A 17863-nucleotide genomic window follows, 5' to 3' on the forward strand; every position below is an offset into this window, starting at 1 on the left:
TGAACATTCCTGAAACTCTGCTGCAACAGAGCAAAAGTCTTTGCCAACCTCAGAGTTAACTGAGGAAGACATCAAGAAAATGGGGAATACAGAACTCAAAACACTTGTTATAAAGCTTCTGATCAACAACAAGAAGCACATAATACAGGAGTTCAAGGAATTTAAGGAATATGTCACACAGGAAATGAATCAAATGAAAGCTGATATATCAGAAATGAAGAATACAGTGGAACAAATTAAAAGTACAGTGGAGAGTCTCCAAAATAGAATGAAGCAAGCAGAAGAAAGAATCTCAGAATTGGAAGATATTTCCTGTCACCAGGGGAAAACAAACAAAAAGCTGGAAGCAGAGCTGGATCAAGCTAAAACAAGGTATTCAAGAACTGAAAGATACTACAAAAAGGCCAAGTATAAGAGTTATGGTAGTACCAGAAGGTGCAGAAAGCATGTTAAAGCTTACAAATATATTTAATGAAATAATAAGGGAAAACTTCCCTAATCTAGAGAAAGAATTGGGAAACAACATCCAGGAGGGGCACAGAACTCCCAACAGGGTTGACCAAAAATGATCTTCACTACGACACATGATAATCAAGCTCTCTTCAATCAAACATAAGGAAAAGATCCTTAAGTGTGAATGTGAAAAAAATCAGTTGACATATAAAGGAAAGCCAACTAAACTCACAGGAGATCTCTCACAGGAAACTCTACAGGCCAGAAGAGCAACATATTCCAGATTCCAGAAGCAAAAAATTTCCGGCCTAGAATAACATATCCAGCAAAGTTTTTTTTTGTCTTCGAAAATGAAATAAAATTCTTCCACAGTAAAGAAAAGCTCAAAGAATATGTTTCTTTCAGACCTGCCCTACAAATGATACTTTAAGATGTTCTCTTGACAGAGAAAAGGAATAGCACCCACCAAAACCAAAGGCAAATGGAAGAACATTCCAGTAAAATAACAGCAGAAGACTAAGTCAATGAACAACTCATTGCTAAAATGACAGGACCAAATTACCACCCATTCATATTAATCCTGAATATACATGGCTCAAACTCATTAATCAAACATCACATGGCTGTTGATGGGATTAAAACAAGGAAGCCTATGTATTTTTTTTGTATACAGGAGACATATCAATAAAAATCAGTGGAAACTATAGGTCATAGATTTTGATTTGTTTTTAGTTTCTTCAAAACTCTCATTAAATTCTTCAGTGACTCATAGATCATACAATAGCATCATTTTCTTTAAGAAGGTTCTTGATTTTCTTTTTCATTTCTTCAGCAACACATTAGTCATTCAGTAGCATGTGGTTTAACTTCATAGTGTTGTTCATTTCTTTTTTGTTTCTGTTCTTGATTTTTGTCTTGTGGCTTTTCATTTAAGGGGATGTATAGTGACTGTGTAATGGAGACTATCATATCCAGATGTGAAGATACAATGCAGTATGCATCTCTACTTCCAGACCAAAGATGGACTCCCAATGAAATTGTTTATTATATCTTGACAATAAGAAGCTGGACTCTGCCATTGTCCATGCCTGCAATGATGTTTGTGAAGAATGACGGTTTATGAAGAAACATACTATAGTAATGATATAGGGCAACTCATTGAGGGGGGATGGGGGGATAAGGGAAATCCAGGGCCTATGGAACTGTATCATAAAATGATAATAATAAAGAAATGCTAGATGGAAATCAAAAACCAAAACAAACAAAAAGAAACATATGTATCACCAAGGTGCTGAAACTCAGGGCACGGGGGGGAATGAGTCAGTGTGGGTTCGATACCCTGTCTTGGAATTGCAGTACGTGGTACCCCTGTGGTTAGGAAGCTGCCACTCCCTTCCATGTTACAAAACCCACAGATTACTGTATGTTTACCTGCACAAGAAATAGGATGAAGTGTTTGAATCAGTCATTCGAAATGATTTAAAGAAATGACTTTAACATCCTACCCAGCGGGCAAGTGTCTCATCATGTTTTCAGAGGTTTAAAGGCATCTCCTCACATTAGTTGTAGAGGAGGGGACATTTGTGTCATTACAGGCTTATGAAGGTGAGGATTGTAACATTAGTGATAATATCAGGGTCAGAGATTTTAGCCGCATCTCTGCAGATTTTAGACACCAATAAATTACCAAGAAATCGAAGTTTAAGAGGAATGGAGGATGTTTGTTCAAGGTTTTGGGAACCAAGTCATGGCTGCGGTGGGAACAGGTATGGGGAGATTTTGGGGACTTTGGCTCTGGTTCCATTTGCCCCAGTAATGTCCCATATCATGGTATTCAGGATTGTGGCCAGCTGTGGAACCTGCTTTGTCTGTTTATTACAAGGGAAGCAGGGTAGCAGGTGGAAATCTGATGGTTTTAGTTTTTGCTTTGACCTTGTAGTGCTTTGGCGCACTGTTTCAATGTATAATGTGTGTGTGAATCACACGGGAGCTTGTTAAACTGCAGATCCTGACCCAGCAGGTGTGGGATGCACCTGAGCCATGACACACGTGATCTGAATGCTGCTGGCCTGGGGACACGGATGAGAGCCTAAGGCATTAAGGACACGTCGCCTGTGACCTTCCTGACACTTGGAGGATTCGTCAGCTCCCTTTGTGACAGTCGATGGCATATATCTTACCAGGGGACTCGATTCTTGGTTTTTCTTTCTTTAGAGCAGATTTTGAGGACATGGTGGCACAGATGAAATCAGTCATTTGGGAACAGACCAGCTCCTCTAGGTACAGCTATAGGAATTCATGTGTGGCCCAGAAATCGATGTTACACATCATTTGTTACCTGACTAAGGCATTATAAAGGGAAAGGATGCTTGTTTTGTAGCTGTGGTAGAGATCCATGATTATTATTATTATTAGATTTTGATCCATAGCTTGAAATACAAAAATAAAGCTTTGGTGATACTTAAAAAAAAGGAATTATTTTTTATTTTACTTGAAAAGCAGAATTAGGAGAGGGAGATACAGAGACACAGATCTTCTGTTCATTAGCTAACTCCCCCATGGCTGCTACAGCCATTGCTAGACCAGTCCAGAGCCAGGAACCAGGAGCTTCTTACAGGTCTCCCATGTGGGTGCAGGGACCCAAGTCCTTGGGCCATCAGTTTCTGCTTTTCCAGGTCACCAGTGAGGAGCTGAATGGGAAGTGGAGAAGCCGAGAGTAGAAGGGCACTCCTGTGGGATGCTGGTGCCAGAGTGGAGGATCAGCTACACCATGGCGCCGGCCCCTAGGGGAGATGGTGACACCTAAGGGAAAAGCCATCATTTTGGAACTTGGAAGGCTTGCTTTCTTTGCTTTTCCTCTTTGAGGAATTTTTTTCCTTTCACTTGGTGTTTACTCCTTGAGTCAGAGGGCTGAATGAGAGGCATCGCAGGAGGTGCAGCCTCGGGCCTTTGCACGGAGGACACAGCGCAGCATCCGTGTCTTCTCGGAAGAGCCTGAAAACTGTCAGCTGTTGCTCCTTATGAAGAGGCTTGTTCTGTGTAACATGTTGCAGGATTCCTTCTTTTTTTTTTTCACATTTTCATGTCCTCATCCAGTGTTTCATAATTGTAGAGCTGTGTCCTCTCTAAGCTCTCCAATGTGTCAGTCCAGAGCCTACTATTGAGGGGCCAGCACTGTAAGAATCAAGATGGTGGAATAGGAGAAAGACACATTTAAACAGACAGAGAAACATCAGCCAGTGTGAAGCAGACAGGGCACATTCCAGGAAGTAGGAGAGGACAGAACAATAGCAGAGGGGTACCTGGAGACTGGCAGACACAGGAAGGCAGCAGACACAATGGTGTGGTGTTGTACTGACTGATGCCCCAGTGACATTGAGTGAACGGTGATCTGAACTTCACCAGCAGCTGGAACTCCACCAGCAACCAGGTGGTAAGGGCTTTCACTGGGAGTTCAGGAGGTGAATCCAGACAAAGAAGTGCTCGTCCTGCTGGTCTGTTTGATTTGGCCAGGGGCAGAGACAGAGCAGCATGTCCTGGATGGGTGGTGTGGGGACAGGGTAGATTTCATAGCCCAGTCTGTCCCCTAGAGCAGTATCTGGCGCCATTTTGTTTAAGGAGGCAGGAGCTGTGAGTTAGGACTGCACATGCACTGAGCTGGGAGTGAACTCATTTCAGGCTCAGTGAACTGCAACAACATGGCATCCTACAGGTTTCACCCAAGACAGGTTCGAGGTAGCCCCCAGATTTGACAGCCAGCAGATTCAGAATTCTAATAGTGGCACATTAGGTGCCATTCCTTACAGTGTGGTAAAGTATTTAAGACTGTAGTGGACAACAGTGAGCTGTTCATGCGCTGAGCTTGGCAAGAACTCACTGAGCTCAGTGCATTGCACTGGTCCCACAGGAAAATAATACTGTCAATGGCATTGAGGGGTCAGCATTGTATCATAGCAGGAAAAGTTTCACAGGGCTGCCGACTTGAGCTGTGGTTGCCGCACTTCCAGTTCAGCTTCCTGCTAAAAGCCTGGGAAAGCAGCAGAGGATGGCCCACGTCCTTGGGCCCTTGTATGTACATGGAAGATTCAGAGAAAGCTCCAGGCTCTAGACTTTAGCCCCGCCTAGTTCCAGCCATTGGCATCCATGAAAGATCTCTCCCTGTGTAACTCTGCCTTTCAAGTAAATAAGCTAGTCTCTGAAACAATAGCAACAACAGTGATGGAAAGAAGCTACGATAAGGAGTTCATGAGTCTGAGCCTCATCTACAGCCTGTCTCCCGGAATGCATCCCGCTCTCCTTGGCCGCCTCGGTTTCTAACCATTTGGGGTGGCCTGATACTTTTTTCTGATCTGAAGGGGGGAATCCTTTCTATTATGTCCCCGCCCCCACATTTGCTGCAGCCACTGCATGTTGAGTCCTAAGGCTAAGAGGGGCTCACATCTTCCTCTAAAGGTTCGCAAGGTTAGATGCTTTGTTGTTTGTGACAAATGCCCAGATCCTTCTGTGACTTTATTTTAGATATTAGAAATAACATGTCTTTGCAGAAGGCCTTTCCAGGTTGTGGCAAGTTAGGCAACTTTCTAAGGGTGAGTGTTGAAGGCAGCCGTGATTAGGAGGAGAGCAAGTGCAAAGCAGCATTTGAAAATGGGGTAGAAGCACCCACTGGTTCTGGGTGCTGGCTCCAAGTGTTGGATACGATTGGTCATTTTGCCCCAGTATTCACTGGGGCTCCTGATGCAGATCAGTTGCTCACTATGGTTTGTGAGAAATACAGACTTCCTTGACCCCTTGGCCAATGGGACAGTATTAGTGCGCTAGCTTCACTTGGCACAGTGAGATCCTGGCTTTGCAGAGTAAGGATTTAGCCATTAGGTTACTGCACCAGGCCCCTGTTCTTTAAAATAGTATGGAATTGGACATGTAGTAGAATCTGTAAGATTAGTTGGATGTGGTCTCTGAGACAGCATCTGCAAACTTGCACTCTGTCACATTATCATGTATAATCAACAAGTCTAAAATCAGTGAACTTTTGCACCTTGATCTGCTGGCCTGACCTGCTTTTCATATCTTTCTGCAGTGAATGGGTCATGTTAAACCTTGCAGCTGTCATTTGGGAAACAGAGGCTCATCAAGCACTGCTGAGTTTCCAGGCATTGACATATATCAAGATACAGCATCAGAGACATCGCATCTCTGATGAATGTCACTGCCAACCTCATCAGAAAAGGTTTTGAGTATTGGGAATCTGTCACATTTGTAATGGAAGATAAAGGTTCCCCAAATTGTAATTTGTCCTTGATAGCTCGGAGCAGTGCTGGCAACAGAAACTGTTGAGTTCTTTCTCCTTGAAGTGACAGGCTTGCATTGTCCCTTCCAGGGAGAATGGCTGCCAAGTCGCCAGGATAAAGAAGTATAGTTTGCCTTAGACTCATTCTTGAGGAACAACAGGCAGTGTGGGCTCACAGGCAGCAATTGCCCCAGTTTCCTCCAGGCAGCGCCTGGGCCTCAGAATGCAGGAGTGGCTGGTGTACACCTCCTGTTCTGTGATAGGAGTGTTGGAAAGGCATGCGTATTCTCAGGGGTTGAAAGCAATTGCCATTTAAGTTTTTCCTGCTCTCTCTAGGACCTTCGAAGTGACAATCACCCTTTCCCCTGCAAGTGCCGGATCATGTCAGGGAAGTTCCATAGCTGTCTGCTGCAAAGCTACTGCCCCGGTTCCTACAGAGGCCTTAGCAGTTCTCCTCTCCAGTGGTTTTGTGTTTCAGTGCCAGTGTTCACAGGGCGGAAAAGGAACGGGTGTCCTCCTAGCACTAGAAAATAGTTTTGACCCCAGGGACTTGCTAGCGGGTTTCTGGAACACTCATCCCTCTCCCGCCCCAAATCCTGGAAACTGCATGTTGAGAATGTCTGCTTCTCCTCCTTCTTGATCTCTCTCTTCCATCCTCCCTCCCTCCCTCCTTCCTTCCTTCCTTCCTTTCTTCCTCCCTTCCTTCCTTTCTTCCTTCCTTCCTTCCTTCCTTCCTTCCTTCCTTCCTTCCTTCCTTCCTTCTTTCCTTCTTTCCTTCTTTCCTTCTTCTTCTCTCATCTTCTTCTCTCATCTTTTTCTTTGCTGACCTGCCTGGAGACAACAGCTCCCAGGGGTTCTGTGCTCTTTGTTCCTGGGTGCAGGCACGTGGTTTGTCCACCCGGGCTCTCCAGGATTCTGGTTGGGGCTTGGACAGAGCTGGAGACTGACTCAGCCCCAAGTGCTCCTTTGCCTGGAGCCTTTGGGGTGTTTGGTTCACTTCTAGGGAATGGGAGTTAGGGTACGTACAGAAGAGGGTACACTGTCTTGACCAGGATCCCTACAAACACCCTTCTCTTCCCCCAGTTTGTCAGACAGTCCTGGACCATCATCCCAGAAATCCCAGCCCACACCTGCACCTGCACCCACAGTGCTTGGTAGCAGTGGGATCATGCTGTCCTCAACCCCCTTTCCCTTAATGGACACCCCGTGGAGCCTTGCAGGCACCTGTGCTTTCTAGGCTCACAACACAGCAGAGCAGAGCTGCTGGTTTAGTGAGGACTCTGTGGTTAGACAGGAGATTTCCAAGTCAATGAGGGATAGAGGAGCTGACTGCAGCGGGGCACGAGAAAGCTCTCTGTGGGACACAGCAGCTGCTCACTAATGGATAAAGCAAGCATGTTTCCCGCAAGTCCTTTCTGGCTTCTGCCATCAGCACAGCCATCTCTCTGGTGGGTTTCCATCCCATTTCTGGGCAGAAAGCTGGAACAGCGGTGGTTATGTGATCTGTGCAGTGGGATGTCATTTAGGGCTCAAATGGAGACAGAATGCTGAGGGCTCTGGCCTGACAGTCTTCTACGGGAGTGGAAGAGATCCCAGGGGGGTGTAGACTATTCCAGAATCCAAGCTCACTCATTCTGTGGGACATCAGAGCTCTTGACGGCGCACTTCGCTTTTGCACGTGTATGCTAGTTTGGCAGAAAATTGACAACGTAGGCACACGTGGAGTCAATATCTGTATCTACATATGTGATACCATTTTAAATACTGTGCATAATGGTGTACATTTGTCTTGGCCCGTATCAAAAGAAACTTTTTTTTTTTTTTCTACTCAATGTCTCCATTACAGTTTGAAATCGCTTCACTAACTTCCTTACTGTATTTTTGGTTTTTCTTTTCCTACTAACACTTTTCATTTCTTTATATGCTCTCTTTATTACATTCAACCATGAAGCATTTTCTTTTTAGTTCTCTGGGCACAGACTGGTTTCCTAGACAGCCAGGCTTCTGTATCAAAGGATTCCACATCTGCAGATTCCAACAAAGTTGAATTGAAACTTTGTTTCACCCCTCCAGCACACATTTTATATCACAGCTGGTATGTACTGCCCAGCTCTGCCCACTGCTGAGTACATAAAGGATTTTTTGTCATCTTTCCCTAAAAAATATAACAACTGTTTGTGCAGCATTTACATTGTGTTAGTATTAGAAGAAGTCTAAAGCTGATTTAGAGTCTCTGTGTGCATATGATGATATATAAGCACAACACCATTTGATGTGAAGAATCCGAGATTCTGTTATCTGTGAGAAGGTTCCTGTAACGAATCCCATGAGTATGTCAAGGGACACTGGTTCTCATGGACTAGGATACTGGTAAACAAAGTTCCACAGGCGTGCGTCTCAGAGTTGCACAGGATCCTATATATCAAGCGCATTAAATGGCTTCTAGTATTATGTTCAGTGGAAACCGAAATTTTGCAGGAATGAGTTATACATCAAGGAAACAATTGATTGAAGTCATAATGAAGCAGTCTGTGTGTATTTGGTAGAGAGAAAGTGAGAACGAGCAAGCAAGGGGATGGGGAAGAGAGAGAGATCCCAATAACTTTGACAGCCAGAGCTAGACCAGGCTGAAACTGGGAGCCAGGAACTCTGTCCTGGTCTTCCACGTGGGTTGCGGAGGGGAAAGCCCTTGGCCCATCCTCCACTGCTTTCCAGATGCATTGGCAGGGAGCTGGATTAGAAGGAGGACAGTTAAGGCTTGAATTGGTGCTGTGATATGGGCTGTAGACATGGCTTAGCCCTCTGTGATGCAGCGCTCATCCCTCTGTGCCCATAACGATCTCCTAAAGAAGTTTTGTGGCATCTGAGATGGACTCCAGCAGGATTACCAGGTGAGGGCCAGGGGTCCTTGTGACATGCCCAAGGTGGATGCACTAGGAGCTTGGAAACATCCAGCGGGAACTTGCACTGGAATCCAATTACTTTTCATCAAGACTCAAGTATTTTGATTGATTTTCCAACTAGAGCTTGCCTTGCTATTGTTAGGACTTTTCCACACATGGCAGATTTGGGGGAATTAAAAAAAAATAAGATGCTGTGGTGTCTAAAATCAGAAACAGCCGTCAAATCTGACTTTTGCCTGAAGGGCTTTTTCAATTGACTAAAATAAATGTAAATGTGAGAATTGGAAACTTCCAGACTTAGAACAATGTAATATTATACATCCATTTTCTCCCATTAGAACAATCCACTGTGTAATCCAATCACGTGTGTCCTCTTACCTTTAGCTTCATCTAAGTTCACAGGTTGCTAATGAGGCGCCAGTCCATGACCTCCTGGTAAGAGACTGGTACACCACACCATACCTGCAGGTAGCTGATGACATGGACACTGTCATCCAGATTCCTGGGTGGGGCATGGGGGCTCCAGGGAATTAAGTGACCTAGTTTCAGTAAGAGCTAGAACTTCACAATTACTTGCTACTTCCCAAGGTAATGATCATTTTAGTTTTGTTGAGAAGCCTTTAAAGGCCTTCTTTTTGTTGCTAGTTAGAGACAGGATTCAGGGCACCAGCAGGGGCTCTGTGTTTATGGGAGCTGCTCCATATGTGGTCCAGGAGATGCCGGCCTGTGCTGTTCTGTCTGTGCAGAACCAGGTGACAAAGTAAGTGCAAGGCCCAGTGGGGGCCAGCAGACAGAACTGGAGGAGAGCTCAGAGGGCAAGGTGTCACTCCAGCACTGCTGCCCTGGGGCCATGTCATTCACTGAGGCCTCTGAACTCCTGTCCAAGGAGGGTGTGATGACGAGGTCCCTTTGGCACACAGAAAGTCTCATGCTTGCACAAAAGTGGTCCAGGTACTGTAGATCTGGTCACTCTCTGACAGATGGAAGGTGACACCTGCAACAGCATCTGGTGCCTGTGCTGGCAGCACCTTCCTCTGGCCCTCGTTGTCCTTGGCACCCTGACCCTGGTGCCCGTGGACATTTCTGCTTCCACTTGTCCTCTTTAGAGCCGTTCAGTATACTTCCGGCCAACACAACAGGTTTTGATTTGGCTGTGGTGGAACTCCTTTGGGGTCAGTTTTACACTGAATTTCCTTCTTGGAAACTTTAAAAAGATAATTGCTGGGAGAAAGCTGATACTTGCTGAATCCAGGAACTAACATACCCCATTCACCGGCTTTGATTTGAGTTTTAAAGACCTGTGACAAAAGCAAGTGTGCTTGGTCACAGGCAAGTGCAATATAGGCTTGCCCTTTCCTTTACTTGTTGTTTATAAGTTATATTCAGCTCAGTGTGTTTTCAGTTTTGTAGAAATAAATGAGTAAAACCAATCAGTAACATTATTGACAAAATGTCAGTTTAGCTAGAAATATCCATGAATGTATGATTGTTCCTGGATCTTCTGAAAAAATAACAAAAACAGAGTTTCTATCCTGCAGTGGTAGCCAATTTCTTAAATATCTTTTTATTGTGAAGTTTCTTTCTTCTAAACCAAAGATTTCTTTAAAGGAGAATACCTTGATACAGGGTCAGTCCAGTTGCCCACGTTGTTGACAGCAAGCAGTGGCCTGGGAAGACCTATGTGGTAGTGTAAGACTCAACGCTATCTTAGGAAGTTCCTTCTCCCCCCATCTGCTTGAGACATGGTTCTGGCAGGATGCCTGGATTCCTGTTCTGGGAGCTTCATTCTCATGTAATAAAGACATGATTTCCCATTTAAATGCAAATATCCCTAAACCGATAGCACATTAAGTTGTTAGCCATTACTGAAACTGGAATAACTTAGCTTAATCAGAGGTTGGCTTCTATAGGAGAGAGACGGGTAGCTTCTTTTAGAAGGTGGGTACTTGCTGGAGGTACAGGGTGTAAGAACAGAGACCTATGTTTGGGAAGTGAAGTTGAGCCTAGAGGAGACTGAGTGGCCCCAGGGGCAGCTGTTGTTCAATGAGTCTCACCTCAGAGCAGCAGCCCTGTTAAGCAGCCTTTAGAGAAGAGATTTGATTTTTTCTTTTTCTTTTTCTTTCAAAGTGAGTTTATGAAGTGACAATTATGAAAAAGAGTTTGAGCTCGGCCTCCACACCGAGGACTGTCGTATGTGGCAGTTGCACTCCTGGCCTGTGCTGGAGGCTGTGTTTGAATGAGGAAGGGAGCGCCATGCTGTTTCCAGCGGTGGCATGGATCTGGCTTGGCCCGAAGACTTGCAAGGCCACACAGCTTGGTGACATAGCCATTTTCATCCCTGTAAGAGGCTGTGGGACAATAAGCATGGGTTTCCTTTGAGGGAAGAGCCTCAATGCAGTCTCCTGGTTTACAAGTCCTAAATGAGTTGGAGAAGAAACTGTAAGCGTTGTAATGATGAAAATAAGACACATGGACCAAGATGTTTTTGAAAGGAAGATGTAACAGGTGTAATGCTATTGTACTTAGGCAAGTTTTTAGGCAGAAGTTTTAGGCAAATTTTTGTTTTACTATTCAGATTTAGAGGATTAAATTATCACACAAAAGCACTTCATATGAATATTACATATTAATAAAATCACTTGGAACGCAAGCACACTTCTCTGTGTGGATTTACCTAATTCTTTTGCCACACCTGCATTAGATATTTTGCTGCATTTGGTCTGGAGATAATTAAAACAATTCTATTCTAATTATGCTAGTGAAATGCGTTCATTAGCTATAACCTGCCTCTTGTTCAGTAACAAGATGATGAAAGCAACAGCTGATGGGACCTTTACACCTTTGTTGGTGTTATTTCAATAATGACAGTACAGAGTCAGTGAATTAAACAGTGCGCCAAATAAGTAATGGAAAAATTGATGTGGTGCATGGAGGCAACCTTTGTGTTTGGCTCAGACCAAAGAAAAATGTTCGTGAAGGCAACCGCAGTGAGGAAAGCATGATTGGTTAAAGACAAACCTCCTGGCACAGCATCGGAAGAGGGGCTCTTCACACAGCTATGTGTGGGCTCTCTAGAATAGTGGGGAGAGTATGGCAATTTTAGAGAAAGTCAAAAGCAGCCAGTGGGAGAGGCTACTGTGAAAATAATGGGAGGAATATACAGAGAGAAAGAGAGAGAGAGAAGAAGGGGAAGGTTGGGTGGCTATTACGGGCTGGATTTGTCCCCACCCCAGCCCCCTAGTTCATTGCTTGAGAACCCAACTCTGAATACCTGTGATTGTGTTTGAGTAGGAGCTTTCAAGAGGCACATCAGGTGAGAGCGAGGTTGAAGGAGTGAGGGCCCATCACCCATGACTGATGTCTTTCTGAAAAGACATCATGCTGTACATGCAGAAGCAAGTCCAGGTGAGGAACAAGCCGAGAGATGCCTTGGAGGAAGTCCCCTTGCTGTCACTTGGGATCTCGGACGTCAGCCCTTGGCAGTCATGAGGAGAACCACGTCTGTCGTGTCCGGCTGTGCTGGTTTTCCTGGGCTGCCCTAGCAGATGCATGCAGTAAGACAGTAGGAATCGGAAAGTAACCCATGTGCTGGCTGCAAATGACAGAGGACTTGGAGCTGGGGGTCGACTGAAAGTCAGAGCTGTTGGACCCAGCAACGGAGGGAGCTGCTGAGGTTGTCTCCTTCCCGTCCCACTGGGTTCACGGAGGCTGTTGCATCCCTCTCGTCACAGTGTTGTGTGACCCCTCACGCTTCTCTCTGTGACTTGATTGTTTTAGTTTCTGAAACTGTGAAGTGTCTTTACAGTGAAACCAGAAGCTGCATTCTCTGCCCCTGGTTAGCTGGGTGACCCTGGACGAGTGTCTGGAGTTGTCTGAGCTGTTTCCTCAATGGTAAAGTAGAATACGCGATGCAGTCTTACCGGCCTGCAGCCTTGGCACCGGGTGGCACTTTCTTCGGTAGACAACAGTACCATCATTTGCCTTGTCCCCTGGCTGAGTAGTACGTACTCAGCAACACTGGCTTGCCATATTTGGCACCCTCTGAGCTAACCTGAGGAAGATGTTGGTGGGAAGATCGCTGTTCTTCAAGTGTTGCTCGTTAATAATTTATACATAAATATTTCTGTTTTCCTAAACCTTTTCTCTTATTATTTTTTTCTGTTGTACCAAAGGTAATAACTAGAAGGATAAATGGAATTTTAAAAGAAGAAAGTAGACTGGGATGTCCTTTACTTGTGGGATTGGGCATTTTTCTAAAGGAAATTCAACAAAATAGTGTTTCAGTGACTTTTAAAAAAATAGAACTACTTTTTAAAATGTATTTGGACATCTTGACAAATAAATGTATGATGTTTGCAAATTGAAGATCAAAGTTGTTTGCATGGAAATTTCATGCTTAACTATGGCCACTCTAAGAGTACTAAGAACCCATCAATTTCTTTTTTTTTAAGGATTTATTTATTTTTATTGCAAAGTCAGATATACAGAGAGGAGAGACAGAGAGGAAGATCTTCTGTCTGATGATTCACTACCCAAGTGACCGCAATAGCCAGTATTGTGCCAATCTGAAGCCAGGAGCCAGAAACTTCCTCTAGGTCTCCCACGTGGGAGCAGGATCCTAAGGCTTTGGGCTGTCCTTGATTGTTTTCCCAGGCCACAAGCAGAGAGCTGGTTGGGAAGCAGGGCCACCGGTGTGTCCAAGGCAAGGACCTTAGCCACTAGGTTCCTGGTGCGTTCAAGGTGAGGACCTTAGCCACTAGGCTACTGCGTGGGGCCCAGAACCCATCAATTTTCAGGATACTGCTAGGAAATGCATCTGAATATCTCTGTAACTGCCTGTCCACACGTCCAGTTTCAGGAGGAAAAAGTTTATAAGAATTCTTAAAAGATGTTTACATCTTTCTCTCCTGAGTAAGAAAGGAAACTTTATTGTCCTTTGAAAGGGCAAGACTTTCATTATGGACACTGCTATTTAAAATTTAACATCTAAAAACCCAAGGAATGAATTCTGTGAGTTCTTAAGTGTCAAGTTTAAATTGGATGCCTAGATGCACCAGCATATTTCTAACATTACTTATTTATGTATTTGAAGTTACATCTGCAATGAATGAACCGAAATGGAAGACGAATTGTATGACTAAGGCTGATAGGAAAATAAAAAGCAATACGAGGATCTTGTTTATATAATGTGCATAATGAAAAATAGAACAACAAGAGCCAGCCAGTAGACAACAATTTAAAGAATGGAATTTGTAGTGAATTTGCCTTTGAGTACTTTGTTCCCAAAATGGGGCAGCAGTTTGTGTGGCTGGGGTCCAAGGGTTTTTGTGTGGCCCCGGGCTCAGGAAAAGGCATTTATAGGACAAGGCATTTTCACATTATAAATAGAATTCACAGATCATCTCTTACGTTTTACATCCAAGTAATCCCTCTGCCTCTTAAAATACTCGGTCTGGTTTCAGCAAAAGGCCGAGTTCCTTGTGTCTCAAAGAGCGTGTGGACACTTCTCGCCCTTGGCCGTGGCCCACCCAGCACAGTTCAGTGAAAATGGCCGTGAAGGTTGCTGTTTCCTAACTTGGTTTTAGTGTCCGTTGCCTCTGTGATTTCAGACTTTGTGACCACCAGTTCTGGTTCCCACTCCCCAGGAGCTGTGCCCACAGAGCCTTGGCCAGGGTGGACAGGACAGCATTGTTGTGGCCTTGGTCTCCACTGATTCGACCATTGCATTTGGGACAGTTGAGCCTGGAGTCTGCTCTGTTGTCTGAGGACTCACTGCCTCTGTCCCTGGTGTCTGCTTTGAGCAGTGTCAAAGTAAACACTTGGCCGAAGGGAGTGCTGTGACCCTCACTCTTGGGCGCATCTTCCCCGACACCGGCTGCAGGAACTCCTCCACTGAGTAAGAGTACAAAGATTCCAGAGCCTTCCAGTGTTAGAAAGCAGACTGCACTCCTTGATGCTGCTCCCAGCAGAAGGAGGACTGGTTTAGAGAGGTCTTCTGACTTGTTACCTTTCAGCTGAGGTCTGGGCTGACCCCTCCTGCCGACCCCAGCACATGGGGGAAGCCAAGAAGCGGCCAAACTTCTCTTGACCCAGCAGAGCCTGAGCCTCCTCCCAAAGCAGCCTGGATTATTTAACGAACGTGGTCTGTGTGTTGCGTGATGTCCACAGGAGAAAGCATGACCATCCCCGAGGGCCAGTACGGCTTTTGTGGGCACTTGGATGTGAAGTCCATGCCTGGAGTGGGGCTCAGAATGTGCACACAGCGCTGCCCCCAGCACGTGGGATGGCAGATCCCTCTGGGAGGAGCTGGACTGAGGTGCTCAAGTGGGACTCTATCTTTCAGTTTTATCTTTCCTTTCTTGGTGCTCAGCCAGGCTCTTAAAAATGACAGTGTCTATTTTGGAAAATTCAGACGTATGTAAAAACATGGGGAGTCATTTGGCTAAGTCCCATGTTGGTGTCACCTCGTTTCCACAATTACCAACTCATTAGCCGGAGTTCTGACCTTGCAGATGTTTGGATAGTTAACTGTGAAAGCCCCATATGTTTGGGATCAAGCTGGCCTATGACAGCAAACAAGGGATGGCTTGAATCATCTTAAATCCATCTCAGAGGCTCCAGGGACGTGCTAGTCACTTTTTGGCTGAAGATAGCCCTCCCCATCCTTGTTATTCCCTGAAGCACGTACATGTGGTCGATGACCGTGCGAGTGGCTATGATGCTATTGAAACAAAACTCAGAATGCTCACAGACAACCAAGGAATCAGGGGATGATATCCCTATATTTGTGTAGAACCCCTCTGCAAGTGTACTTTGCTTTGCTTTAAAGGTTTGCTCATTGCCTCGGGAGGCAGAAAGGAGAGAGAGAGAGAGACAGAGACAGAGAGAGTAGGAGGAGGAGGGGGAGAAGGACAGACATCCCACCAGCTCATTCATACCCAAGATGGCCAGGGGGCAGGGAGAACAACCCTGTAGGTCAGTCCAGGTCTCCCACGTGGATAGAAGGAATCCAGCCTCATGAACTATCACTTGCTGCTTGCTAGGATCTGCTTGCATGGAAGTTGGAGTCAGAAGCCAGAGGTGGGTATTAGACCCAGGTACTGCAGTGTGATACGTAGGCATCTTGATAGCTGGACCAAATGCTCAACCCTGGAAAGTCTACTTTTAAACAGCCTGCTGTAGAGTTAGCTGAACTCAATGAATACCCACATCCATTCCTTGTGTGTTACTAACACTACAGAACTCCAGGGCCTCCGGCACTGGCAGAGTCACCCAAAGCTTCTGTCTGTTCAGGAATGATCAGACACCTTCTGAACGAGCGATACCTTCAGTCATCAGCAGCATGTTCTGATACCTTATTTGGATATGTTTGATCATATTCTCAAGTTAATGGGAAATTGGACTCTATGAACTTTTAGACAAGTCAACAGTGCAGGGTCAAGGAAGGGAGGAGAAAGAGAGAGCCAAATGAAACCAGTAACCAGAAGCTACTGGTGGATTCAGGGGCCCAGGAACTTGAGCCATCTTGCACCTCTTTTTCATTCCATAAACAGCGAGCTGGATTAGAAGTAGAGCAGGCAGGACTCAAAATAATGCCTACATGGGGTCCTGGTGCTGCAGATGGAATGTTAGCCTACTGTGCCATGGCACCAACACCTACACATAGCAGAAGTCTGGTTATATCGGAGTAAGGCTGAATGGTGTTCCTACCTCAGTCTGTCATGTCTGAAACCATCATGATGAGCAGACAAGTACAACTGTGAATAGAGGCTCTGAAATGAAAGTGTAGGGATTGAAGCCTTCACTCATTCTATCCACCATCTGGGGCACCTTAGACAATTTGTCTGATAACTCTGTGATTGCTTTCTCAATTCAAAAATGAATCTGATCCTACCCATCAGTGAAGACTGATGATTTAATTCCATGTAAGCAAGCTTTAGAAGCAATGGAATGCAATGTCTAGTTAGCTGCAGTTTCCATGTTCAAACCAGTATCACTGGGGCATCAAAAGGAAATAAATATATGTTCTGTATACTTTAAGGCAACAGTGCAGAGGTAGAGAAACAGAGATCTTCTGCCCGCTGGCTCATTCCACGAATGCCTGCAACCAGCCGAGGCACAGCCAGGCGGGAGCCAGGCATCAGGAACTCCCATTCTGGTCTCCCACAAGGATGACCAAGGCTTCTTTCTGCTTCTTTCCAAGGAACATTAGCAGGAAGTTGGATCATAGGTGGAATAGCCAGGAATTGAGTTGGTGCTCATGATGCTGTCACAAGTGGCAGCTCATTCCCACTGCACCACAATGCTCGCTCCAAGTCGTGATTTTCAAAGGAAAAAAAAAACACAGCTCCTTGGGAAGTTTATTTCTAGGGAAGATAATGTTTTCTGACAATTAGAATTGACTGAAAGGTGAAAATGACAGAGTGTGACACCAGATAGGAAACAATAGACTAGATCTTTGAGTCTTGCACACCAAGTGAGGAGGCTTTAAACTTACTGATGGATCTATTTGGTTCTCTTTTTCATAACGTGCAAAAATAGAAAAGTACCCCAACATGAATCAGACTCATTGAATCGATGAATTAGGAGGCCACATTCAAGAAGGAAAGGGGAACTGTTATCAAGTTATTGAAGCCAAACTTTAAGTAGACTTGGGGCTTACTGCAGCCAGATCAAAAATGAAAGAGATGGGTCATGAAATTTGTCTGTGAGGACAGAATGTCAAGTCTCAGGATGAGCTAAATCAGTGACACTTACATAAGGGACTTTTTGGGCACACGTCATGAAAACATAAATGTCCTCAAGACATCTTCATCGTCAGTGGCACGGTAGGCTTGATAGAGCTAATCCTTGGAAAGCCAGAAAACACTCAGTTGAGAATGCTGAGTGAATAGAAACTCAGCAGAAGAAGCATTTCTGCCAAGAGAACACGAGAATGTGGCCTGGGACTTAGCTTTATGATGACTGGGCTGGATTCAGGCGCAAAGAAGAAGCCTGGCTACAGAGGAAACATGAGTTCTACTTCTGTGAGGATATGGCTCTTCCCAGATAGACTGGTGAAGACACAATACACTCTACAAAATACACACACGTGATGTGCTAATCCAGAAAGTTTTAAATATGCTTTTATTGATATAAGAACAGTTTTCGTGTATTTCACAGATACAGTTCTAAGAATATAAGAACATTTCCCTTGTTCCGTCTCTCCTTCCTCTTTTTC

The 17863-nt window shown here is 44.9% G+C and overlaps 1 protein-coding gene across 1 annotated transcript in view; it reads left to right on the forward strand.

The window, feature by feature from the left end:
- LOC121168087 (delta and Notch-like epidermal growth factor-related receptor) overlaps nucleotides 1-17863 on the forward strand; it is a gene marked incomplete at its 5' end in the record, with an annotated part of 181059 nt that overhangs the window by 41568 nt on the left and 121628 nt on the right. The gene's annotated exons all lie outside the window — the stretch shown is intronic.

This window comes from Ochotona curzoniae, unplaced genomic scaffold, assembly GCF_017591425.1.
Source record: "Ochotona curzoniae isolate NIBS_2020 unplaced genomic scaffold, NIBS_Ocur_1.0 patch52, whole genome shotgun sequence".
Lineage (NCBI taxonomy): Eukaryota > Metazoa > Chordata > Mammalia > Lagomorpha > Ochotonidae > Ochotona > Ochotona curzoniae.